The sequence below is a fragment of the Ambystoma mexicanum genome, chromosome 6q (genome assembly GCF_040938575.1).
Source record: "Ambystoma mexicanum isolate Mex_15411 chromosome 6q, UKY_AmexF1_1, whole genome shotgun sequence".
In the NCBI taxonomy this organism is placed as follows: domain Eukaryota; kingdom Metazoa; phylum Chordata; class Amphibia; order Caudata; family Ambystomatidae; genus Ambystoma; species Ambystoma mexicanum.
The window spans coordinates 1,631,024,095-1,631,051,360 of record NC_090937.1 but is presented as its reverse complement, the minus strand read 5'-3'; the positions used below and the strand labels follow the sequence as shown (position 1 = coordinate 1,631,051,360).

General features: G+C 49.9%; 2 non-coding genes across 2 annotated transcripts; both read right to left on the bottom strand.

Annotated features, from left to right (window-relative positions):
• Positions 1-11,997: 11,997 nt before the first annotated feature.
• Positions 11,998-12,069, bottom strand: TRNAG-UCC (transfer RNA glycine (anticodon UCC)). The gene has a single exon. It is a non-coding gene; the product is annotated as a tRNA-Gly (tRNA).
• Positions 12,070-26,981: 14,912 nt separating this feature from the next.
• On the bottom strand, positions 26,982-27,053 carry TRNAG-UCC (transfer RNA glycine (anticodon UCC)). The gene has a single exon. It is a non-coding gene; the product is annotated as a tRNA-Gly (tRNA).
• Positions 27,054-27,266: the final 213 nt, after the last annotated feature.

Sequence of the window (27,266 nt, the reverse complement as noted above, 5' to 3'; positions counted from 1 at the left end):
GCACGCTTCCGCTGCGCCACTCTGCTGGTTGGAGACAAGAGCTTTTCTGGGCTTTTACAGCCTACAAACCGACAACCATAGACCCAGTTTCGAGTGAAGCGGGCAGTAGGCCTTACAAAGCCAAACAACCTGCAACCACGCACTCCCATCCCATGGCCTTTTGCAGACAGGCCTCATTTCTCTAGCTCACACCCTAACTGCCAACACACCTTCCCCTTCTCTCTCTGTCTCTCTCTCTCTGTCTCTCTCTCTCATTCTCTCTCTCTCGCAAATAGATACTTTACTTCCCAGGTGCAACAAAACAAGCCTTCTCGAGCTGGCAGATATGGGAAGGAAGGAAGGAAGGGCCAGTTTGGAAACTCAACTCAATTACCATAAATCCCCTGCTAAGGGTTATGGGAGGGAGGAATGAAGGAACTTTGCTTCAGGGAAAGGGCTGCTGCTGCTTCAGCATGTGAGGAGCGCAGCCACACGTTTCACCTTCCTCAGTATGTTGGTTTACAGGATGAGAGAGATCCTGAAACCTCACTCTAATAGGCTGAGGTGCTGTGCTCGGTGGCCTGCTGGGACCTTTGCCCGTCAGGGCAAGGCGAATAGGCCTTTGTCAGGCCTTCGTCAGGGCTTTGTCGGGGAGGGGCCAGGAGCCCTGCTCGCTTCAATCCCCTCACCGATAGACAGTTGCAGAAACTAGGATGCAAGAACCTTTCCTGGATGGGGTTTTGATTTTCACGAAAAGTGTGTCAGCTTTGCTTTCAGCATGAGTCTGATTTCCAAAAAATGAATTTTGAACAATTTAAAGATTTGATCTGCGTTGGCCGAACCCGGGTCAACTGCTTGGAAGGCCGCTATGCTCACCACTATACCACCAACGCCTGCCTGTCTGGGCTATCTGATGGAGTGCCCCTTAGAAATAAGAATAAGTCATTGGCTGGGAATGAAAAAAGCTTGCGTTTGACGCAGAAGCAGTTCGCATCATGAGGTCTTGCCGGTCAGCCCAACATTTCCCCGGGACCCCTTAAAAAAGGAGCTTGGTTTTAAGTTTGGTTTGATTGAACAGTACATTTTGTTGGCTGGGCTGGGACCCTCTCCTATTTAGCGCAAGAGTGGAACGAGGCAGCAAGTTCAAGGAATGACATTGCATCCAGGCACTTACAGCTCTTTGTGCCCTAATGCCATGACACAAAAACATAATTTGAAAAAACTTAGCAGAGGATGGTTTCGATCCATCGACCTCTGGGTTATGGGCCCAGCACGCTTCCGCTGCGCCACTCTGCTGGTTGGAGAACAAGAGCTTTTCTGGGCTTTTACAGCCTACAAACCGACAACCCTAGACCCAGTTTCGAGTGAAGCGGGCAGTAGGCCTTACAAAGCCAAACAACCTGCAACCACGCACTCCCATCCCATGGCCTTTTGCAGACAGGCCTCATTTCTCTAGCTCACACCCTAACTGCCAACACCCCTTCCCCTTCTCTCTCTGTCTCTCTCTCTCTGTCTCTCTCTCTCGCAAATAGATACTTTACTTCCCAGGTGCAACAAAACAAGCCTTCTCGAGCTGGCAGATATGGGAAGGAAGGAAGGAAGGGCCAGTTTGGAAACTCAACTCAATTACCATAAATCCCCTGCTAAGGGTTATGGGAGGGAGGAATGAAGGAACTTTGCTTCAGGGAAAGGGCTGCTGCTGCTTCAGCATGTGAGGAGCGCAGCCACACGTTTCACCTTCCTCAGTATGTTGGTTTACAGGATGAGAGAGATCCTGAAACCTGACTCTAATAGGCTGAGGTGCTGTGCTCGGTGGCCTGCTGGGACCTTTGCCCGTCAGGGCAAGGCGAATAGGCCTTTGTCAGGCCTTCGTCAGGGCTTTGTCGGGGAGGGGCCAGGAGCCCTGCTCGCTTCAATCCCCTCACCGATAGACAGTTGCAGAAACTAGGATGCAAGAACCTTTCCTGGATGGGGTTTTGATTTTCACGAAAAGTGTGTCAGCTTTGCTTTCAGCATGAGTCTGATTTCCAAAAAATGAATTTTGAACAATTTAAAGATTTGATCTGCGTTGGCCGAACCCGGGTCAACTGCTTGGAAGGCCGCTATGCTCACCACTATACCACCAACGCCTGCTTGTCTGGGCTATCTGATGGAGTGCCCCTTAGAAATAAGAATAAGTCATTGGCTGGGAATGAAAAAAGCTTGCGTTTGACGCAGAAGCAGTTCGCATCATGAGGTCTTGCCGGTCAGCCCAACATTTCCCCGGGACCCCTTAAAAAAGGAGCTTGGTTTTAAGTTTGGTTTGATTGAACAGTACATTTTGTTGGCTGGGCTGGGACCCTCTCCTATTTAGCGCAAGAGTGGAACGAGGCAGCAAGTTCAAGGAATGACATTGCATCCAGGCACTTACAGCTCTTTGTGCCCTAATGCCATGACACAAAAACATAATTTGAAAAAACTTAGCAGAGGATGGTTTCGATCCATCGACCTCTGGGTTATGGGCCCAGCACGCTTCCGCTGCGCCACTCTGCTGGTTGGAGAACAAGAGCTTTTCTGGGCTTTTACAGCCTACAAACCGACAACCCTAGACCCAGTTTCGAGTGAAGCGGGCAGTAGGCCTTACAAAGCCAAACAACCTGCAACCACGCACTCCCATCCCATGGCCTTTTGCAGACAGGCCTCATTTCTCTAGCTCACACCCTAACTGCCAACACCCCTTCCCCTTCTCTCTCTGTCTCTCTCTCTCTGTCTCTCTCTCTCGCAAATAGATACTTTACTTCCCAGGTGCAACAAAACAAGCCTTCTCGAGCTGGCAGATATGGGAAGGAAGGAAGGAAGGGCCAGTTTGGAAACTCAACTCAATTACCATAAATCCCCTGCTAAGGGTTATGGGAGGGAGGAATGAAGGAACTTTGCTTCAGGGAAAGGGCTGCTGCTGCTTCAGCATGTGAGGAGCGCAGCCACACGTTTCACCTTCCTCAGTATGTTGGTTTACAGGATGAGAGAGATCCTGAAACCTGACTCTAATAGGCTGAGGTGCTGTGCTCGGTGGCCTGCTGGGACCTTTGCCCGTCAGGGCAAGGCGAATAGGCCTTTGTCAGGCCTTCGTCAGGGCTTTGTCGGGGAGGGGCCAGGAGCCCTGCTCGCTTCAATCCCCTCACCGATAGACAGTTGCAGAAACTAGGATGCAAGAACCTTTCCTGGATGGGGTTTTGATTTTCACGAAAAGTGTGTCAGCTTTGCTTTCAGCATGAGTCTGATTTCCAAAAAATGCATTTTGAACAATTTAAAGATTTGACCTGCGTTGGCCGGGAATCGAACACGGGTCAACTGCTTGGAAGGCAGCTATGCTCACCACTATACCACCAACGCCTGCCTGTCTGGGCTATCTGATGGAGCGCCCCTTAGAAATAAGAATAAGTCATTGGCTGGGAATGAAAAAAGCTTGCGTTTGACGCAGAAGCAGTTCGCATCATGAGGTCTTGCCGGTCAGCCCAACATTTCCCCGGGACCCCTTAAAAAAGGAGCTTGGTTTTAAGTTTGGTTTGATTGAACAGTACATTTTGTTGGCTGGGCTGGGACCCTCTCCTATTTAGCGCAAGAGTGGAACGAGGCAGCAAGTTCAAGGAATGACATTGCATCCAGGCACTTACAGCTCTTTGTGCCCTAATGCCATGACACAAAAACATAATTTGAAAAAATTTAGCAGAGGATGGTTTAGATCCATCGACCTCTGGGTTATGGGCCCAGCATGCTTCCGCTGTGCCACTCTGCTGGTTGGAGAACAAGAGCTTTTCTGGGCTTTTACAGCCTACAAACCGACAACCCTAGACCCAGTTTCGAGTGAAGCGGGCAGTAGGCCTTACAAAGCCAAACAATCTGCAACCACGCACTCCCATCCCATGGCCTTTTGCAGACAGGCCTCATTTCTCTAGCTCACACCCTAACTGCCAACACCCCTTCCCCTTCTCTCTCTGTCTCTCTCTCCCTGTCTCTCTCTCTCATTCTCTCTCTCTCGCAAATAGATACTTTACTTCCCAGGTGCAACAAAACAAGCCTGCTCGAGCTGGCAGATATGGGAAGGAAGGAAGGAAGGGCCAGTTTGGAAACTCAACTCAATTACCATAAATCCCCTGCTAAGGGTTATGGGAGGGAGGAATGAAGGAACTTTGCTTCAGGGAAAGGGCTGCTGCTGCTTCAGCATGTGAGGAGCGCAGCCACACGTTTCACCTTCCTCAGTATGTTGGTTTACAGGATGAGAGAGATCCTGAAACCTCACTCTAATAGGCTGAGGTGCTGTGCTCGGTGGCCTGCTGGGACCTTTGCCCGTCAGGGCAAGGCGAATAGGCCTTTGTCAGACCTTCGTCAGGGCTTTGTCGGGGAGGGGCCAGGAGCCCTGCTCGCTTCAATCCCCTCACCGATAGACAGTTGCAGAAACTAGGATGCAAGAACCTTTCCTGGATGGGGTTTTGATTTTCACGAAAAGTGTGTCAGCTTTGCTTTCAGCATGAGTCTGATTTCCAAAAAATGCATTTTGAACAATTTAAAGATTTGATTTGCGTTGGCCGGGAATGGAACCCGGGTCAACTGCTTGGAAGGCAGCTATGCTCACCACTATACCACCAACGCCTGCCTGTCTGGGCTATCTGATGGAGCGCCCCTTAGAAATAAGAATAAGTCATTGGCTGGGAATGAAAAAAGCTTGCGTTTGACGCAGAAGCAGTTCGCATCATGAGGTCTTGCCGGTCAGCCCAACATTTCCCCGGGACCCCTTAAAAAAGGAGCTTGGTTTTAAGTTTGGTTTGATTGAACAGTACATTTTGTTGGCTGGGCTGGGACCCTCTCCTATTTAGCGCAAGAGTGGAACGAGGCAGCAAGTTCAAGGAATGACATTGCATCCAGGCACTTACAGCTCTTTGTGCCCTAATGCCATGACACAAAAACATAATTTGAAAAAAGTTAGCAGAGGATGGTTTCGATCCATCGACCTCTGGGTTATGGGCCCAGCACGCTTCCGCTGCGCCACTCTGCTGGTTGGAGAACAAGAGCTTTTCTGGGCTTTTACAGCCTACAAACCGACAACCCTAGACCCAGTTTCGAGTGAAGCGGGCAGTAGGCCTTACAAAGCCAAACAACCTGCAACCACGCACTCCCATCCCATGGCCTTTTGCAGACAGGCCTCATTTCTCTAGCTCACACCCTAACTGCCAACACCCCTTCCCCTTCTCTCTCTGTCTCTCTCTCTCTGTCTCTCTCTCTCGCAAATAGATACTTTACTTCCCAGGTGCAACAAAACAAGCCTTCTCGAGCTGGCAGATATGGGAAGGAAGGAAGGAAGGGCCAGTTTGGAAACTCAACTCAATTACCATAAATCCCCTGCTAAGGGTTATGGGAGGGAGGAATGAAGGAACTTTGCTTCAGGGAAAGGGCTGCTGCTGCTTCAGCATGTGAGGAGCGCAGCCACACGTTTCACCTTCCTCAGTATGTTGGTTTACAGGATGAGAGAGATCCTGAAACCTCACTCTAATAGGCTGAGGTGCTGTGCTCGGTGGCCTGCTGGGACCTTTGCCCGTCAGGGCAAGGCGAATAGGCCTTTGTCAGGCCTTCGTCAGGGCTTTGTCGGGGAGGGGCCAGGAGCCCTGCTCGCTTCAATCCCCTCACCGATAGACAGTTGCAGAAACTAGGATGCAAGAACCTTTCCTGGATGGGGTTTTGATTTTCACGAAAAGTGTGTCAGCTTTGCTTTCAGCATGAGTCTGATTTCCAAAAAATGCATTTTGAACAATTTAAAGATTTGATTTGCGTTGGCCGGGAATGGAACCCGGGTCAACTGCTTGGAAGGCAGCTATGCTCACCACTATACCACCAACGCCTGCCTGTCTGGGCTATCTGATGGAGCGCCCCTTAGAAATAAGAATAAGTCATTGGCTGGGAATGAAAAAAGCTTGCGTTTGACGCAGAAGCAGTTCGCATCATGAGGTCTTGCCGGTCAGCCCAACATTTCCCCGGGACCCCTTAAAAAAGGAGCTTGGTTTTAAGTTTGGTTTGATTGAACAGTACATTTTGTTGGCTGGGCTGGGACCCTCTCCTATTTAGCGCAAGAGTGGAACGAGGCAGCAAGTTCAAGGAATGACATTGCATCCAGGCACTTACAGCTCTTTGTGCCCTAATGCCATGACACAAAAACATAATTTGAAAAAATTTAGCAGAGGATGGTTTAGATCCATCGACCTCTGGGTTATGGGCCCAGCATGCTTCCGCTGTGCCACTCTGCTGGTTGGAGAACAAGAGCTTTTCTGGGCTTTTACAGCCTACAAACCGACAACCCTAGACCCAGTTTCGAGTGAAGCGGGCAGTAGGCCTTACAAAGCCAAACAACCTGCAACCACGCACTCCCATCCCATGGCCTTTTGCAGACAGGCCTCATTTCTCTAGCTCACACCCTAACTGCCAACACCCCTTCCCCTTCTCTCTCTGTCTCTCTCTCCCTGTCTCTCTCTCTCATTCTCTCTCTCTCGCAAATAGATACTTTACTTCCCAGGTGCAACAAAACAAGCCTGCTCGAGCTGGCAGATATGGGAAGGAAGGAAGGAAGGGCCAGTTTGGAAACTCAACTCAATTACCATAAATCCCCTGCTAAGGGTTATGGGAGGGAGGAATGAAGGAACTTTGCTTCAGGGAAAGGGCTGCTGCTGCTTCAGCATGTGAGGAGCGCAGCCACACGTTTCACCTTCCTCAGTATGTTGGTTTACAGGATGAGAGAGATCCTGAAACCTCACTCTAATAGGCTGAAGTGATGTGCTCGGTGGCCTGCTGGGACCTTTGCCCGTCAGGGCAAGGCGAATAGGCCTTCGTCAGGGCTTTGTCGGGGAGGGGCCAGGAGCCCTGCTCGCTTCAATCCCCTCACCGATAGACAGTTGCGGAAACTAGGATGCAAGAACCTTTCCTGGATGGGGTTTTGATTTTCGCGAAAAGTGTGTCAGCTTTGCTTTCAGCATGAGTCTGATTTCCCAAAAATGCATTTTGAACAATTTAAAGATTTGATCTGTGTTAACTGCTTGGAAGGCAGCTATGCTCACCACTATACCACCAACTCCTGCCTGTCTGGGCTATGTGATGGAGCGCCCCTTAGAAATAAGAATAAGTCATTGGCTGGGAATGAAAAAAGCTTGCATTTGACGCAGAAGCAGTTCGCATCATGAGGTCTTGCCGGTCAGCCCAACATTTCCCCGGGACCCCTTAAAAAAAGAGCTTGGTTTTAAGTTTGGTTTGATTGAACAGTACATTTTGTTGGCTGGGCTGGGACCCTCTCCTATTTAGCGCAAGAGTGGAACGAGGCAGCAAGTTCAAGGAATGACATTGCATCCAGGCACTTACAGCTCTTTGTGCCCTAATGCCATGACACAAAAACATAATTTGAAAAAACTTAGCAGAGGATGGTTTCAATCCATCGATCTCTGGGTTATGGGCCCAGCACGCTTCCGCTGCGCCACTCTGCTGGTTGGAGAACAAGAGCTTTTCTGGGCTTTTACAGCCTACAAACCGACAACCCTAGACCCAGTTTCGAGTGAAGCGGCAGTAGGCCTTACAAAGCCAAACAAACTGCAACCACGCACTCCCATCCCATGGCCTTTTGCAGACAGGCCTCATTTCTCTAGCTCACACCCTAACTGCCAACACCCCTTCCCCTTCTCTCTCTGTCTCTCTCTCTCTGTCTCTCTCTCTCGCAAATAGATACTTTACTTCCCAGGTGCAACAAAACAAGCCTTCTCGAGCTGGCAGATATGGGAAGGAAGGAAGGAAGGGCCAGTTTGGAAACTCAACTCAATTACCATAAATCCCCTGCTAAGGGTTATGGGAGGGAGGAATGAAGGAACTTTGCTTCAGGGAAAGGGCTGCTGCTGCTTCAGCATGTGAGGAGCGCAGCCACACGTTTCACCTTCCTCAGTATGTTGGTTTACAGGATGAGAGAGATCCTGAAACCTCACTCTAATAGGCTGAAGTGATGTGCTCGGTGGCCTGCTGGGACCTTTGCCCGTCAGGGCAAGGCGAATAGGCCTTTGTCAGGCCTTCGTCAGGGCTTTGTCGGGGAGGGGCCAGGAGCCCTGCTCGCTTCAATCCCCTCACCGATAGACAGTTGCAGAAACTAGGATGCAAGAACCTTTCCTGGATGGGGTTTTGATTTTCACGAAAAGTGTGTCAGCTTTGCTTTCAGCATGAGTCTGATTTCCAAAAAATGCATTTTGAACAATTTAAAGATTTGATCTGCGTTGGCAGGGAATGGAACCCGGGTCAACTGCTTGGAAGGCAGCTATGCTCACCACTATACCACCAACGCCTGCCTGTCTGGGCTGTCTGATGGAGCGCCCCTTAGAAATAAGAATAAGTCATTGGCTGGGAATGAAAAAAGCTTGCGTTTGACGCAGAAGCAGTTCGCATCATGAGGTCTTGCCGGTCAGCCCAACATTTCCCCGGGACCCCTTAAAAAAGGAGCTTGGTTTTAAGTTTGGTTTGATTGAACAGTACATTTTGTTGGCTGGGCTGGGACCCTCTCCTATTTAGCGCAAGAGTGGAACGAGGCAGCAAGTTCAAGGAATGACATTGCATCCAGGCACTTACAGCTCTTTGTGCCCTAATGCCATGACACAAAAACATAATTTGAAAAAACTTAGCAGAGGATGGTTTCGATTCATCGACCTCTGGGTTATGGGCCCAGCACGCTTCCGCTGCGCCACTCTGCTGGTTGGCGACAAGAGCTTTTCTGGGCTTTTACAGCCTACAAACCGACAACCATAGACCCAGTTTCGAGTGAAGCGGGCAGTAGGCCTTACAAAGCCAAACAACCTGCAACCACGCACTCCCATCCCATGGCCTTTTGCAGACAGGCCTCATTTCTCTAGCTCACACCCTAACTGCCAACACCCCTTCCCCTTCTCTCTCTGTCTCTCTCTCTCTGTCTCTCTCTCTCATTCTCTCTCTCTCGCAAATAGATACTTTACTTCCCAGGTGCAACAAAACAAGCCTTCTCGAGCTGGCAGATATGGGAAGGAAGGAAGGAAGGGCCAGTTTGGAAACTCAACTCAATTACCATAAATCCCCTGCTAAGGGTTATGGGAGGGAGGAATGAAGGAACTTTGCTTCAGGGAAAGGGCTGCTGCTGCTTCAGCATGTGAGGAGCGCAGCCACACGTTTCACCTTCCTCAGTATGTTGGTTTACAGGATGAGAGAGATCCTGAAACCTCACTCTAATAGGCTGAGGTGCTGTGCTCGGTGGCCTGCTGGGACCTTTGCCCGTCAGGGCAAGGCGAATAGGCCTTTGTCAGACCTTCGTCAGGGCTTTGTCGGGGAGGGGCCAGGAGCCCTGCTCGCTTCAATCCCCTCACCGATAGACAGTTGCAGAAACTAGGATGCAAGAACCTTTCCTGGATGGGGTTTTGATTTTCACGAAAAGTGTGTCAGCTTTGCTTTCAGCATGAGTCTGATTTCCAAAAAATGCATTTTGAACAATTTAAAGATTTGATCTGCGTTGGCCGGGAATGGAACCCGGGTCAACTGCTTGGAAGGCAGCTATGCTCACCACTATACCACCAACGCCTGCCTGTCTGGGCTATCTGATGGAGCGCCCCTTAGAAATAAGAATAAGTCATTGGCTGGGAATAAAAAAAGCTTGCGTTTGACGCAGAAGCAGTTTGCATCATGAGGTCTTGCCGGTCAGCCCAACATTTCCCCGGGACCCCTTAAAAAAGGAGCTTGGTTTTAAGTTTGGTTTGATTGAACAGTACATTTTGTTGGCTGGGCTGGGACCCTCTCCTATTTAGCGCAAGAGTGGAACGAGGCAGCAAGTTCAAGGAATGACATTGCATCCAGGCACTTACAGCTCTTTGTGCCCTAATGCCATGACACAAAAACATAATTTGAAAAAACTTAGCAGAGGATGGTTTCGATCCATCGACCTCTGGGTAATGGGCCCAGCACGCTTCCGCTGCGCCACTCTGCTGGCTGGAGAACGAGAGCTTTTCGGGGCTTTTACAGCCTACAAACCGACAACCCTAGACCCAGTTTCGAGTGAAGCGGGCAGTAGGCCTTACAAAGCCAAACAACCTGCAACCACGCACTCCCATCCCATGGCCTTTTGCAGACAGGCCTCATTTCTCTAGCTCACACCCTAACTGCCAACACCCCTTCCCCTTCTCTCTCTGTCTCTCTCTCTCTGTCTCTCTCTCTCATTCTCTCTCTCTCGCAAATAGATACTTTACTTCCCAGGTGCAACAAAACAAGCCTTCTCGAGCTGGCAGATATGGGAAGGAAGGAAGGAAGGGCCAGTTTGGAAACTCAACTCAATTACCATAAATTCCCTGCTAAGGGTTATGGGAGGGAGGAATGAAGGAACTTTGCTTCAGGGAAAGGGCTGCTGCTGCTTCAGCATGTTAGGAGCGCAGCCACACGTTTCACCTTCCTCAGTATGTTGGTTTACAGGATGAGAGAGATCCTGAAACCTCACTCTAATAGGCTGAGGTGCTGTGCTCGGTGGCCTGCTGGGACCTTTGCCCGTCAGGGCAAGGCGAATAGGCCTTTGTCAGACCTTCGTCAGGGCTTTGTCGGGGAGGGGCCAGGAGCCCTGCTCGCTTCAATCCCCTCACCGATAGACAGTTGCAGAAACTAGGATGCAAGAACCTTTCCTGGATGGGGTTTTGATTTTCACGAAAAGTGTGTCAGCTTTGCTTTCAGCATGAGTCTGATTTCCAAAAAATGCATTTTGAACAATTTAAAGATTTGATTTGCGTTGGCCGGGAATGGAACCCGGGTCAACTGCTTGGAAGGCAGCTATGCTCACCACTATACCACCAACGCCTGCCTGTCTGGGCTATCTGATGGAGCGCCCCTTAGAAATAAGAATAAGTCATTGGCTGGGAATGAAAAAAGCTTGCGTTTGACGCAGAAGCAGTTCGCATCATGAGGTCTTGCCGGTCAGCCCAACATTTCCCCGGGACCCCTTAAAAAAGGAGCTTGGTTTTAAGTTTGGTTTGATTGAACAGTACATTTTGTTGGCTGGGCTGGGACCCTCTCCTATTTAGCGCAAGAGTGGAACGAGGCAGCAAGTTCAAGGAATGACATTGCATCCAGGCACTTACAGCTCTTTGTGCCCTAATGCCATGACACAAAAACATAATTTGAAAAAACTTAGCAGAGGATGGTTTCGATCCATCGACCTCTGGGTTATGGGCCCAGCACGCTTCCGCTGTTCTGCTGGTTGGAGAACAAGAGCTTTTCTGGGCTTTTACAGCCTACAAACCGACAACCCTAGACCCAGTTTCGAGTGAAGCGGGCAGTAGGCCTTACAAAGCCAAACAACCTGCAACCACGCACTCCCATCCCATGGCCTTTTGCAGACAGGCCTCATTTCTCTAGCTCACACCCTAACTGCCAACACCCCTTCCCCTTCTCTCTCTGTCTCTCTCTCTGTCTCTCTCTCTCATTCTCTCTCTCTCGCAAATAGATACTTTACTTCCCAGGTGCAACAAAACAAGCCTTCTCGAGCTGGCAGATATGGGAAGGAAGGAAGGAAGGGCCAGTTTGGAAACTCAACTCAATTACCATAAATCCCCTGCTAAGGGTTATGGGAGGGAGGAATGAAGGAACTTTGCTTCAGGGAAAGGGCTGCTGCTGCTTCAGCATGTGAGGAGCACAGCCACACGTTTCACCTTCCTCAGTATGTTGGTTTACAGGATGAGAGAGATCCTGAAACCTCACTCTAATAGGCTGAGGTGCTGTGCTCGGTGGCCTGCTGGGACCTTTGCCCGTCAGGGCAAGGCGAATAGGCCTTTGTCAGGCCTTTGTCGGGGAGGGGCCAGGAGCCCTGCTCGCTTCAATCCCCTCACCGATAGACAGTTGCAGAAACTAGGATGCAAGAACCTTTCCTGGATGGGGTTTTGATTTTCACGAAACGTGTGTCAGCTTTGCTTTCAGCATGAGTCTGATTTCCAAAAAATGCATTTTGAACAATTTAAAGATTTGATCTGCGTTGGCCGGGAATCGAACCCGGGTCAACTGCTTGGAAGGCAGCTATGCTCACCACTATACCACCAACGCCTGCCTGGCTGGGCTATCTGATGGAGTGCCCCTTATAAATAAGAATAAATCATTGGCTGGGAATGAAAAAAGCTTGCGTTTGACGCAGAAGCAGTTCGCATCATGAGGTCTTGCCGGTCAGCCCAACATTTCCCCGGGACCCCTTAAAAAAGGAGCTTGGTTTTAAGTTTGGTTTGATTGAACAGTACATTTTGTTGGCTGGGCTGGGACCCTCTCCTATTTAGCGCAAGAGTGGAACGAGGCAGCAAGTTCAAGGAATGACATTGCATCCAGGCACTTACAGCTCTTTGTGCCCTAATGCCATGACACAAAAACATAATTTGAAAAAACTTAGCAGAGGATGGTTTCGATCCATCGACCTCTGGGTTATGGGCCCAGCACGCTTCCGCTGCGCCACTCTGCTGGATGGAGAACAAGAGCTTTTCTGGGCTTTTACAGCCTACAAACCGACAACCCTAGACCCAGTTTCGAGTGAAGCGGGCAGTAGGCCTTACAAAGCCAAACAACCTGCAACCACGCACTCCCATCCCATGGCCTTTTGCAGACAGGCCTCATTTCTCTAGCTCACACCCTAACTGCCAACACCCCTTCCCCTTCTCTCTCTGTCTCTCTCTCTCTGTCTCTCTCTCTCATTCTCTCTCTCTCGCAAGTAGATACTTTACTTCCCAGGTGCAACAAAACAAGCCTTCTCGAGCTGGCAGATATGGGAAGGAAGGAAGGAAGGGCCAGTTTGGAAACTCAACTCAATTACCATAAATCCCCTGCTAAGGGTTATGGGGGGGAGGAATGAAGGAACTTTGCTTCAGGGAAAGGGCTGCTGCTGCTTCAGCATGTGAGGAGCGCAGCCACACGTTTCACCTTCCTCAGTATGTTGGTTTACAGGATGAGAGAGATCCTGAAACCTCACTCTAATAGGCTGAGGTGCTGTGCTCGGTGGCCTGCTGGGACCTTTGCCCGTCAGGGCAAGGCGAATAGGCCTTTGTCAGGCCTTCGTCAGGGCTTTGTCGGGGAGGGGCCAGGAGCCCTGCTCGCTTCAATCCCCTCACCGATAGACAGTTGCAGAAAGTAGGATGCAAGAACCTTTCCTGGATGGGGTTTTGATTTTCACGAAAAGTGTGTCAGCTTTGCTTTCAGCATGAGTCTGATTTCCAAAAAATGCATTTTGAACAATTTAAAGATTTGATCTGCGTTGGCCGGGAACCGAACCCGGGTCAACTGCTTGGAAGGCAGCTATGCTCACCACTATACCACCAACATCTGCCTGTCTGGGCTATGTGATGGAGCGCCCCTTAGAAATAAGAATAAGTCATTGGCTGGGAATGAAAAAAGCTTGCGTTTGACGCAGAAGCAGCTCGCATCATGAGGTCTTGCCGGTCAGCCCAACATTTCCCCGGGACCCCTTAAAAAAGGAGCTTGGTTTTAAGTTTGGTTTGATTGAACAGTACATTTTGTTGGCCGGGCTGGGACCCTCTCCTATTTAGCGCAAGAGTGGAACGAGGCAGCAAGTTCAAGGAATGACATTGGATCCAGGCACTTACAGCTCTTTTTGCCCTAATGCCATGACACAAAAACATAATTTGAAAAAACTTAGCAGAGTATGGTTTCGATCCATCGACCTCTGGGTTATGGGCCCAGCACGCTTCCGCTGCGCCACTCTGCTGGTTGGAGAACAAGAGCTTTTCTGGGCTTTTACAGCCTACAAACCGACAACCCTAGACCCAGTTTCGAGTGAAGCGGGCAGTAGGCCTTACAAAGCGAAACAACCTGCAACCACGCACTCCCATCCCATGGCCTTTTGCAGACAGGCCTCATTTCTCTAGCTCACACCCTAACTGCCAACACCCCTTCCCCTTCTCTCTCTGTCTCTCTCTCTCTGTCTCTCTCTCTCATTCTCTCTCTCTCGCAAATAGATACTTTACTTCCCAGGTGCAACAAAACAAGCCTTCTCGAGCTGGCAGATATGGGAAGGAAGGAAGGAAGGGCCAGTTTGGAAACTCAACTCAATTACCATAAATCCCCTGCTAAGGGTTATGGGAGGGAGGAATGAAGGAACTTTGCTTCAGGGAAAGGGCTGCTGCTGCTTCAGCATGTGAGGAGCGCAGCCACACGTTTCACCTTCCTCAGTATGTTGGTTTACAGGATGAGAGAGATCCTGAAACCTCACTCTAATAGGCTGAGGTGCTGTGCTCGGTGGCCTGCTGGGACCTTTGCCTGTCAGGGCAAGGCGAATACTCCTTTGTCAGGCCTTCGTCAGGGCTTTGTCGGGGAGGGGCCAGGAGCCCTGCTCGCTTCAATCCCCTCACCGATAGACAGTTGCAGAAACTAGGATGCAAGAACCTTTCCTGGATGGGGTTTTGATTTTCACGAAAAGTGTGTCAGCTTTGCTTTCAGCATGAGTCTGATTTCCAAAAAATGCATTTTGAACAATTTAAAGATTTGATCTGCGTTGGCAGGGAAGCGAACCCGGGTCAACTGCTTGGAAGGCAGCTATGCTCACCACTATACCACCAACGCCTGCCTGTCTGGGCTATCTGATGGAGCGCCCCTTAGAAATAAGAATAAGTCATTGGCTGGGAATGAAAAAAGCTTGCGTTTGACGCAGAAGCAGTTCGCATCATGAGGTCTTGCCGGTCAGCCCAACATTTCCCCGGGACCCCTTAAAAAAGGAGCTTGGTTTTAAGTTTGGTTTGATTGAACAGTACATTTTGTTGGCTGGGCTGGGACCCTCTCCTATTTAGCGCAAGAGTGGAACGAGGCAGCAAGTTCAAGGAATGACATTGCATCCAGGCACTTACAGCTCTTTGTGCCCTAATGCCATGACACAAAAACATAATTTGAAAAAATTTAGCAGAGGATGGTTTAGATCCATCGACCTCTGGGTTATGGGCCCAGCATGCTTCCGCTGTGCCACTCTGCTGGTTGGAGAACAAGAGCTTTTCTGGGCTTTTACAGCCTACAAACCGACAACCCTAGACCCAGTTTCGAGTGAAGCGGGCAGTAGGCCTTACAAAGCCAAACAACCTGCAACCACGCACTCCCATCCCATGGCCTTTTGCAGACAGGCCTCATTTCTCTAGCTCACACCCTAACTGCCAACACCCCTTCCCCTTCTCTCTCTGTCTCTCTCTCCCTGTCTCTCTCTCTCATTCTCTCTCTCTCGCAAATAGATACTTTACTTCCCAGGTGCAACAAAACAAGCCTGCTCGAGCTGGCAGATATGGGAAGGAAGGAAGGAAGGGCCAGTTTGGAAACTCAACTCAATTACCATAAATCCCCTGCTAAGGGTTATGGGAGGGAGGAATGAAGGAACTTTGCTTCAGGGAAAGGGCTGCTGCTGCTTCAGCATGTGAGGAGCGCAGCCACACGTTTCACCTTCCTCAGTATGTTGGTTTACAGGATGAGAGAGATCCTGAAACCTCACTCTAATAGGCTGAAGTGATGTGCTCGGTGGCCTGCTGGGACCTTTGCCCGTCAGGGCAAGGCGAATAGGCCTTCGTCAGGGCTTTGTCGGGGAGGGGCCAGGAGCCCTGCTCGCTTCAATCCCCTCACCGATAGACAGTTGCGGAAACTAGGATGCAAGAACCTTTCCTGGATGGGGTTTTGATTTTCGCGAAAAGTGTGTCAGCTTTGCTTTCAGCATGAGTCTGATTTCCCAAAAATGCATTTTGAACAATTTAAAGATTTGATCTGTGTTAACTGCTTGGAAGGCAGCTATGCTCACCACTATACCACCAAATCCTGCCTGTCTGGGCTATGTGATGGAGCGCCCCTTAGAAATAAGAATAGGTCATTGGCTGGGAATGAAAAAAGCTTGCATTTGACGCAGAAGCAGTTCGCATCATGAGGTCTTGCCGGTCAGCCCAACATTTCCCCGGGACCCCTTAAAAAAAGAGCTTGGTTTTAAGTTTGGTTTGATTGAACAGTACATTTTGTTGGCTGGGCTGGGACCCTCTCCTATTTAGCGCAAGAGTGGAACGAGGCAGCAAGTTCAAGGAATGACATTGCATCCAGGCACTTACAGCTCTTTGTGCCCTAATGCCATGACACAAAAACATAATTTGAAAAAACTTAGCAGAGGATGGTTTCAATCCATCGATCTCTGGGTTATGGGCCCAGCACGCTTCCGCTGCGCCACTCTGCTGGTTGGAGAACAAGAGCTTTTCTGGGCTTTTACAGCCTACAAACCGACAACCCTAGACCCAGTTTCGAGTGAAGCGGCAGTAGGCCTTACAAAGCCAAACAAACTGCAACCACGCACTCCCATCCCATGGCCTTTTGCAGACAGGCCTCATTTCTCTAGCTCACACCCTAACTGCCAACACCCCTTCCCCTTCTCTCTCTGTCTCTCTCTCTCTGTCTCTCTCTCTCATTCTCTCTCTCTCGCAAATAGATACTTTACTTCCCAGGTGCAACAAAACAAGCCTTCTCGAGCTGGCAGATATGGGAAGGAAGGAAGGAAGGGCCAGTTTGGAAACTCAACTCAATTACCATAAATCCCCTGCTAAGGGTTATGGGAGGGAGGAATGAAGGAACTTTGCTTCAGGGAAAGGGCTGCTGCTGCTTCAGCATGTGAGGAGCGCAGCCACACGTTTCACCTTCCTCAGTATGTTGGTTTACAGGATGAGAGAGATCCTGAAACCTCACTCTAATAGGCTGAGGTGCTGTGCTCGGTGGCCTGCTGGGACCTTTGCCCGTCAGGGCAAGGCGAATAGGCCTTTGTCAGGCCTTCGTCAGGGCTTTGTCGGGGAGGGGCCAGGAGCCCTGCTCGCTTCAATCCCCTCACCGATAGACAGTTGCAGAAACTAGGATGCAAGAACCTTTCCTGGATGGGGTTTTGATTTTCGCGAAAAGTGTGTCAGCTTTGCTTTCAGCATGAGTCTGATTTCCCAAAAATACATTTTGAACAATTTAAAGATTTGATCTGCGTTGGCCGGGAATAGAACCTGGATCAACTGTTTAGAAGGCAGCTATGCTCACCACTATACCACCAACTCCTGCCTGTCTGGGCTATGTGATGGAGCGCCCCTTAGAAATAAGAATAAGTCATTGGCTGGGAATGAAAAAAGCTTGCGTTTGACGCAGAAGCAGTTCGCATCATGAGGTCTTGCCGGTCAGCCCAACATTTCCCCGGGACCCCTTAAAAAAGGAGCTTGGTTTTAAGTTTGGTTTGATTGAACAGTACATTTTGTTGGCTGGGCTGGGACCCTCTCCTATTTAGCGCAAGAGTGGAACGAGGCAGCAAGTTCAAGGAATGACATTGCATCCAGGCACTTACAGCTCTTTGTGCCCTAATGCCATGACACAAAAACATAATTTGAAAAAACTTAGCAGAGGATGGTTTCGATCCATCGACCTCTGGGTTATGGGCCCAGCACGCTTCCGCTGCGCCACTCTGCTGGTTGGAGAACAAGAGCTTTTCTGGGCTTTTACAGCCTACAAACCGACAACCCTAGACCCAGTTTCGAGTGAAGCGGGCAGTAGGCCTTACAAAGCCAAACAACCTGCAACCACGCACTCCCATCCCATGGCCTTTTGCAGACAGGCCTCATTTCTCTAGCTCACACCCTAACTGCCAACACCCCTTCCCCTTCTCTCTCTGTCTCTCTCTCTCTGTCTCTCTCTCTCGCAAATAGATACTTTACTTCCCAGGTGCAACAAAACAAGCCTTCTCGAGCTGGCAGATATGGGAAGGAAGGAAGGAAGGGCCAGTTTGGAAACTCAACTCAATTACCATAAATCCCCTGCTAAGGGTTATGGGAGGGAGGAATGAAGGAACTTTGCTTCAGGGAAAGGGCTGCTGCTGCTTCAGCATGTGAGGAGCGCAGCCACACGTTTCACCTTCCTCAGTATGTTGGTTTACAGGATGAGAGAGATCCTGAAACCTCACTCTAATAGGCTGAAGTGATGTGCTCGGTGGCCTGCTGGGACCTTTGCCCGTCAGGGCAAGGCGAATAGGCCTTTGTCAGGCCTTCGTCAGGGCTTTGTCGGGGAGGGGCCAGGAGCCCTGCTCGCTTCAATCCCCTCACCGATAGACAGTTGCAGAAACTAGGATGCAAGAACCTTTCCTGGATGGGGTTTTGATTTTCACGAAAAGTGTGTCAGCTTTGCTTTCAGCATGAGTCTGATTTCCAAAAAATGCATTTTGAACAATTTAAAGATTTGACCTGCGTTGGCCGGGAATCGAACCTGGGTCAACTGCTTGGAAGGCAGCTATGCTCACCACTATACCACCAACGCCTGCCTGTCTGGGCTGTCTGATGGAGCGCCCCTTAGAAATAAGAATAAGTCATTGGCTGGGAATGAAAAAAGCTTGCGTTTGACGCAGAAGCAGTTCGTATCATGAGGTCTTGCCGGTCAGCCCAACATTTCCCCGGGACCCCTTAAAAAAGGAGCTTGGTTTTAAGTTTGGTTTGATTGAACAGTACATTTTGTTGGCTGGGCTGGGACCCTCTCCTATTTAGCGCAAGAGTGGAACGAGGCAGCAAGTTCAAGGAATGACATTGCATCTAGGCACTTACAGCTCTTTGTGCCCTAATGCCATGACACAAAAACATAATTTGAAAAAAGTTAGCAGAGGATGGTTTCGATCCATCGACCTCTGGGTTATGGGCCCAGCACGCTTCCGCTGCGCCACTCTGCTGGTTGGAGAACAAGAGCTTTTCTGGGCTTTTACAGCCTACAAACCGACAACCCTAGACCCAGTTTCGAGTGAAGCGGGCAGTAGGCCTTACAAAGCCAAACAACCTGCAACCACGCACTCCCATCCCATGGCCTTATGCAGACAGGCCTCATTTATCTAGCTCACACCCTAACTGCCAACACCCCTTCCCCTTCTCTCTCTGTCTCTCTCTCTCTGTCTCTCTCTCTCATTCTCTCTCTCTCGCAAATAGATACTTTACTTCCCAGGTGCAACAAAACAAGCCTTCTCGAGCTGGCAGATATGGGAAGGAAGGAAGGAAGGGTCAGTTTGGAAACTCAACTCAATTACCATAAATCCCCTGCTAAGGGTTATGGGAGGGAGGAATGAAGGAACTTTGCTTCAGGGAAAGGGCTGCTGCTGCTTCAGCATGTGAGGAGCGCAGCCACACGTTTCACCTTCCTCAGTATGTTGGTTTACAGGATGAGAGAGATCCTGAAACCTCACTCTAATAGGCTGAGGTGCTGTGCTCGGTGGCCTGCTGGGACCTTTGCCCGTCAGGGCAAGGCGAATAGGCCTTTGTCAGGCCTTTGTCGGGGAGGGGCCAGGAGCCCTGCTCGCTTCAATCCCCTCACCGATAGACAGTTGCAGAAACTAGGATGCAAGAACCTTTCCTGGATGGGGTTTTGATTTTCACGAAAAGTGTGTCAGCTTTGCTTTCAGCATAAGTCTGATTTCCAAAAAATGCATTTTGAACAATTTAAAGATTTGATCTGCGTTGGCCGGGAATGGAACCCGGGTCAACTGCTTGGAAGGCAGCTATGCTCACCACTATACCACCAACGCCTGCCTGTCTGGGCTATCTGATGGAGCGCCCCTTAGAAATAAGAATAAGTCATTGGCTGGGAATGAAAAAAGCTTGCGTTTGACGCAGAAGCAGTTCGCATCATGAGGTCTTGCCGGTCAGCCCAACATTTCCCCGGGACCCCTTAAAAAAAGAGCTTGGTTTTAAGTTTGGTTTGATTGAACAGTACATTTTGTTGGCTGGGCTGGGACCCTCTCCTATTTAGCGCAAGAGTGGAACGAGGCAGCAAGTTCAAGGAATGACATTGCATCCAGGCACTTACAGCTCTTTGTGCCCTAATGCCATGACACAAAAACATAATTTGAAAAAACTTAGCAGAGGATGGTTTCGATTCATCGACCTCTGGGTTATGGGCCCAGCACGCTTCCGCTGCGCCACTCTGCTGGTTGGAGACAAGAGCTTTTCTGGGCTTTTACAGCCTACAAACCGACAACCATAGACCCAGTTTCGAGTGAAGCGGGCAGTAGGCCTTACAAAGCCAAACAACCTGCAACCACGCACTCCCATCCCATGGCCTTTTGCAGACAGGCCTCATTTCTCTAGCTCACACCCTAACTGCCAACACACCTTCCCCTTCTCTCTCTGTCTCTCTCTCTCTGTCTCTCTCTCTCATTCTCTCTCTCTCGCAAATAGATACTTTACTTCCCAGGTGCAACAAAACAAGCCTTCTCGAGCTGGCAGATATGGGAAGGAAGGAAGGAAGGGCCAGTTTGGAAACTCAACTCAATTACCATAAATCCCCTGCTAAGGGTTATGGGAGGGAGGAATGAAGGAACTTTGCTTCAGGGAAAGGGCTGCTGCTGCTTCAGCATGTGAGGAGCGCAGCCACACGTTTCACCTTCCTCAGTATGTTGGTTTACAGGATGAGAGAGATCCTGAAACCTCACTCTAATAGGCTGAGGTGCTGTGCTCGGTGGCCTGCTGGGACCTTTGCCCGTCAGGGCAAGGCGAATAGGCCTTTGTCAGGCCTTCGTCAGGGCTTTGTCGGGGAGGGGCCAGGAGCCCTGCTCGCTTCAATCCCCTCACCGATAGACAGTTGCAGAAACTAGGATGCAAGAACCTTTCCTGGATGGGGTTTTGATTTTCACGAAAAGTGTGTCAGCTTTGCTTTCAGCATGAGTCTGATTTCCAAAAAATGAATTTTGAACAATTTAAAGATTTGATCTGCGTTGGCCGAACCCGGGTCAACTGCTTGGAAGGCCGCTATGCTCACCACTATACCACCAACGCCTGCCTGTCTGGGCTATCTGATGGAGTGCCCCTTAGAAATAAGAATAAGTCATTGGCTGGGAATGAAAAAAGCTTGCGTTTGACGCAGAAGCAGTTCGCATCATGAGGTCTTGCCGGTCAGCCCAACATTTCCCCGGGACCCCTTAAAAAAGGAGCTTGGTTTTAAGTTTGGTTTGATTGAACAGTACATTTTGTTGGCTGGGCTGGGACCCTCTCCTATTTAGCGCAAGAGTGGAACGAGGCAGCAAGTTCAAGGAATGACATTGCATCCAGGCACTTACAGCTCTTTGTGCCCTAATGCCATGACACAAAAACATAATTTGAAAAAAGTTAGCAGAGGATGGTTTCGATCCATTGATCTCTGGGTTATGGGCCCAGCACGCTTCCGCTGCGCCACTCTGCTGGTTGGAGAACAAGAGCTTTTCTGGGCTTTTACAGCCTACAAACCGACAACCCTAGACCCAGTTTCGAGTGAAGCGGGCAGTAGGCCTTACAAAGCCAAACAACCTGCAACCACGCACTCCCATCCCATGGCCTTTTGCAGACAGGCCTCATTTCTCTAGCTCACACCCTAACTGCCAACACCCCTTCCCCTTCTCTCTCTGTCTCTCTCTCTCTGTCTCTCTCTCTCGCAAATAGATACTTTACTTCCCAGGTGCAACAAAACAAGCCTTCTCGAGCTGGCAGATATGGGAAGGAAGGAAGGAAGGGCCAGTTTGGAAACTCAACTCAATTACCATAAATCCCCTGCTAAGGGTTATGGGAGGGAGGAATGAAGGAACTTTGCTTCAGGGAAAGGGCTGCTGCTGCTTCAGCATGTGAGGAGCGCAGCCACACGTTTCACCTTCCTCAGTATGTTGGTTTACAGGATGAGAGAGATCCTGAAACCTCACTCTAATAGGCTGAGGTGCTGTGCTCGGTGGCCTGCTGGGACCTTTGCCCGTCAGGGCAAGGCGAATAGGCCTTTGTCAGGCCTTCGTCAGGGCTTTGTCGGGGAGGGGCCAGGAGCCCTGCTCGCTTCAATCCCCTCACCGATAGACAGTTGCAGAAACTAGGATGCAAGAACCTTTCCTGGATGGGGTTTTGATTTTCACGAAAAGTGTGTCAGCTTTGCTTTCAGCATGAGTCTGATTTCCAAAAAATGCATTTTGAACAATTTAAAGATTTGACCTGCGTTGGCCGGGAATCGAACACGGGTCAACTGCTTGGAAGGCAGCTATGCTCACCACTATACCACCAACGCCTGCCTGTCTGGGCTATTTGATGGAGCGCCCCTTAGAAATAAGAATAAGTCATTGGCTGGGAATGAAAAAAGCTTGCGTTTGACGCAGAAGCAGTTCGCATCATGAGGTCTTGCCGGTCAGCCCAACATTTCCCCGGGACCCCTTAAAAAAGGAGCTTGGTTTTAAGTTTGGTTTGATTGAACAGTACATTTTGTTGGCTGGGCTGGGACCCTCTCCTATTTAGCGCAAGAGTGGAACGAGGCAGCAAGTTCAAGGAATGACATTGCATCCAGGCACTTACAGCTCTTTGTGCCCTAATGCCATGACACAAAAACATAATTTGAAAAAATTTAGCAGAGGATGGTTTAGATCCATCGACCTCTGGGTTATGGGCCCAGCATGCTTCCGCTGTGCCACTCTGCTGGTTGGAGAACAAGAGCTTTTCTGGGCTTTTACAGCCTACAAACCGACAACCCTAGACCCAGTTTCGAGTGAAGCGGGCAGTAGGCCTTACAAAGCCAAACAACCTGCAACCACGCACTCCCATCCCATGGCCTTTTGCAGACAGGCCTCATTTCTCTAGCTCACACCCTAACTGCCAACACCCGTTCCCCTTCTCTCTCTGTCTCTCTCTCCCTGTCTCTCTCTCTCATTCTCTCTCTCTCGCAAATAGATACTTTACTTCCCAGGTGCAACAAAACAAGCCTGCTCGAGCTGGCAGATATGGGAAGGAAGGAAGGAAGGGCCAGTTTGGAAACTCAACTCAATTACCATAAATCCCCTGCTAAGGGTTATGGGAGGGAGGAATGAAGGAACTTTGCTTCAGGGAAAGGGCTGCTGCTGCTTCAGCATGTGAGGAGCGCAGCCACACGTTTCACCTTCCTCAGTATGTTGGTTTACAGGATGAGAGAGATCCTGAAACCTCACTCTAATAGGCTGAGGTGCTGTGCTCGGTGGCCTGCTGGGACCTTTGCCCGTCAGGGCAAGGCGAATAGGCCTTTGTCAGACCTTCGTCAGGCCTTTGTCGGGGAGGGGCCAGGAGCCCTGCTCGCTTCAATCCCCTCACCGATAGACAGTTGCAGAAACTAGGATGCAAGAACCTTTCCTGGATGGGGTTTTGATTTTCACGAAAAGTGTGTCAGCTTTGCTTTCAGCATGAGTCTGATTTCCAAAAAATGCATTTTGAACAATTTAAAGATTTGATCTGCGTTGGCCGGGAATGGAACCCGGGTCAACTGCTTGGAAGGCAGCTATGCTCACCACTATACCACCAACGCCTGCCTGTCTGGGCTATCTGATGGAGCGCCCCTTAGAAATAAGAATAAGTCATTGGCTGGGAATGAAAAAAGCTTGCGTTTGACGCAGAAGCAGTTCGCATCATGAGGTCTTGCCGGTCAGCCCAACATTTCCCCGGGACCCCTTAAAAAAGGAGCTTGGTTTTAAGTTTGGTTTGATTGAACAGTACATTTTGTTGGCTGGGCTGGGACCCTCTCCTATTTAGCGCAAGAGTGGAACGAGGCAGCAAGTTCAAGGAATGACATTGCATCCAGGCACTTACAGCTCTTTGTGCCCTAATGCCATGACACAAAAACATAATTTGAAAAAACTTAGCAGAGGATGGTTTCGATTCATCGACCTCTGGGTTATGGGCCCAGCACGCTTCCGCTGCGCCACTCTGCTGGTTGGCGACAAGAGCTTTTCTGGGCTTTTACAGCCTACAAACCGACAACCATAGACCCAGTTTCGAGTGAAGCGGGCAGTAGGCCTTACAAAGCCAAACAACCTGCAACCACGCACTCCCATCCCATGGCCTTTTGCAGACAGGCCTCATTTCTCTAGCTCACACCCTAACTGCCAACACCCCTTCCCCTTCTCTCTCTGTCTCTCTCTCTCTGTCTCTCTCTCTCATTCTCTCTCTCTCGCAAATAGATACTTTACTTCCCAGGTGCAACAAAACAAGCCTTCTCGAGCTGGCAGATATGGGAAGGAAGGAAGGAAGGGCCAGTTTGGAAACTCAACTCAATTACCATAAATCCCCTGCTAAGGGTTATGGGAGGGAGGAATGAAGGAACTTTGCTTCAGGGAAAGGGCTGCTGCTGCTTCAGCATGTGAGGAGCGCAGCCACACGTTTCACCTTCCTCAGTATGTTGGTTTACAGGATGAGAGAGATCCTGAAACCTCACTCTAATAGGCTGAGGTGCTGTGCTCGGTGGCCTGCTGGGACCTTTGCCCGTCAGGGCAAGGCGAATAGGCCTTTGTCAGACCTTCGTCAGGGCTTTGTCGGGGAGGGGCCAGGAGCCCTGCTCGCTTCAATCCCCTCACCGATAGACAGTTGCAGAAACTAGGATGCAAGAACCTTTCCTGGATGGGGTTTTGATTTTCACGAAAAGTGTGTCAGCTTTGCTTTCAGCATGAGTCTGATTTCCAAAAAATGCATTTTGAACAATTTAAAGATTTGATCTGCGTTGGCCGGGAATGGAACCCGGGTCAACTGCTTGGAAGGCAGCTATGCTCACCACTATACCACCAACGCCTGCCTGTCTGGGCTATCTGATGGAGCGCCCCTTAGAAATAAGAATAAGTCATTGGCTGGGAATAAAAAAAGCTTGCGTTTGACGCAGAAGCAGTTCGCATCATGAGGTCTTGCCGGTCAGCCCAACATTTCCCCGGGACCCCTTAAAAAAGGAGCTTGGTTTTAAGTTTGGTTTGATTGAACAGTACATTTTGTTGGCTGGGCTGGGACCCTCTCCTATTTAGCGCAAGAGTGGAACGAGGCAGCAAGTTCAAGGAATGACATTGCATCCAGGCACTTACAGCTCTTTGTGCCCTAATGCCATGACACAAAAACATAATTTGAAAAAACTTAGCAGAGGATGGTTTCGATCCATCGACCTCTGGGTTATGGGCCCAGCACGCTTCCGCTGCGCCACTCTGCTGGCTGGAGAACGAGAGCTTTTCGGGGCTTTTACAGCCTACAAACCGACAACCCTAGACCCAGTTTCGAGTGAAGCGGGCAGTAGGCCTTACAAAGCCAAACAACCTGCAACCACGCACTCCCATCCCATGGCCTTTTGCAGACAGGCCTCATTTCTCTAGCTCACACCCTAACTGCCAACACCCCTTCCCCTTCTCTCTCTGTCTCTCTCTCTCTGTCTCTCTCTCTCATTCTCTCTCTCTCGCAAATAGATACTTTACTTCCCAGGTGCAACAAAACAAGCCTTCTCGAGCTGGCAGATATGGGAAGGAAGGAAGGAAGGGCCAGTTTGGAAACTCAACTCAATTACCATAAATTCCCTGCTAAGGGTTATGGGAGGGAGGAATGAAGGAACTTTGCTTCAGGGAAAGGGCTGCTGCTGCTTCAGCATGTTAGGAGCGCAGCCACACGTTTCACCTTCCTCAGTATGTTGGTTTACAGGATGAGAGAGATCCTGAAACCTCACTCTAATAGGCTGAGGTGCTGTGCTCGGTGGCCTGCTGGGACCTTTGCCCGTCAGGGCAAGGCGAATAGGCCTTTGTCAGACCTTCGTCAGGGCTTTGTCGGGGAGGGGCCAGGAGCCCTGCTCGCTTCAATCCCCTCACCGATAGACAGTTGCAGAAACTAGGATGCAAGAACCTTTCCTGGATGGGGTTTTGATTTTCACGAAAAGTGTGTCAGCTTTGCTTTCAGCATGAGTCTGATTTCCAAAAAATGCATTTTGAACAATTTAAAGATTTGATTTGCGTTGGCCGGGAATGGAACCCGGGTCAACTGCTTGGAAGGCAGCTATGCTCACCACTATACCACCAACGCCTGCCTGTCTGGGCTATCTGATGGAGCGCCCCTTAGAAATAAGAATAAGTCATTGGCTGGGAATGAAAAAAGCTTGCGTTTGACGCAGAAGCAGTTCGCATCATGAGGTCTTGCCGGTCAGCCCAACATTTCCCCGGGACCCCTTAAAAAAGGAGCTTGGTTTTAAGTTTGGTTTGATTGAACAGTACATTTTGTTGGCTGGGCTGGGACCCTCTCCTATTTAGCGCAAGAGTGGAACGAGGCAGCAAGTTCAAGGAATGACATTGCATCCAGGCACTTACAGCTCTTTGTGCCCTAATGCCATGACACAAAAACATAATTTGAAAAAACTTAGCAGAGGATGGTTTCGATCCATCGACCTCTGGGTTATGGGCCCAGCACGCTTCCGCTGTTCTGCTGGTTGGAGAACAAGAGCTTTTCTGGGCTTTTACAGCCTACAAACCGACAACCCTAGACCCAGTTTCGAGTGAAGCGGGCAGTAGGCCTTACAAAGCCAAACAACCTGCAACCACGCACTCCCATCCCATGGCCTTTTGCAGACAGGCCTCATTTCTCTAGCTCACACCCTAACTGCCAACACCCCTTCCCCTTCTCTCTCTGTCTCTCTCTCTGTCTCTCTCTCTCATTCTCTCTCTCTCGCAAATAGATACTTTACTTCCCAGGTGCAACAAAACAAGCCTTCTCGAGCTGGCAGATATGGGAAGGAAGGAAGGAAGGGCCAGTTTGGAAACTCAACTCAATTACCATAAATCCCCTGCTAAGGGTTATGGGAGGGAGGAATGAAGGAACTTTGCTTCAGGGAAAGGGCTGCTGCTGCTTCAGCATGTGAGGAGCACAGCCACACGTTTCACCTTCCTCAGTATGTTGGTTTACAGGATGAGAGAGATCCTGAAACCTCACTCTAATAGGCTGAGGTGCTGTGCTCGGTGGCCTGCTGGGACCTTTGCCCGTCAGGGCAAGGCGAATAGGCCTTTGTCAGGCCTTTGTCGGGGAGGGGCCAGGAGCCCTGCTCGCTTCAATCCCCTCACCGATAGACAGTTGCAGAAACTAGGATGCAAGAACCTTTCCTGGATGGGGTTTTGATTTTCACGAAACGTGTGTCAGCTTTGCTTTCAGCATGAGTCTGATTTCCAAAAAATGCATTTTGAACAATTTAAAGATTTGATCTGCGTTGGCCGGGAATCGAACCCGGGTCAACTGCTTGGAAGGCAGCTATGCTCACCACTATACCACCAACGCCTGCCTGGCTGGGCTATCTGATGGAGTGCCCCTTAGAAATAAGAATAAATCATTGGCTGGGAATGAAAAAAGCTTGCGTTTGACGCAGAAGCAGTTCGCATCATGAGGTCTTGCCGGTCAGCCCAACATTTCCCCGGGACCCCTTAAAAAAGGAGCTTGGTTTTAAGTTTGGTTTGATTGAACAGTACATTTTGTTGGCTGGGCTGGGACCCT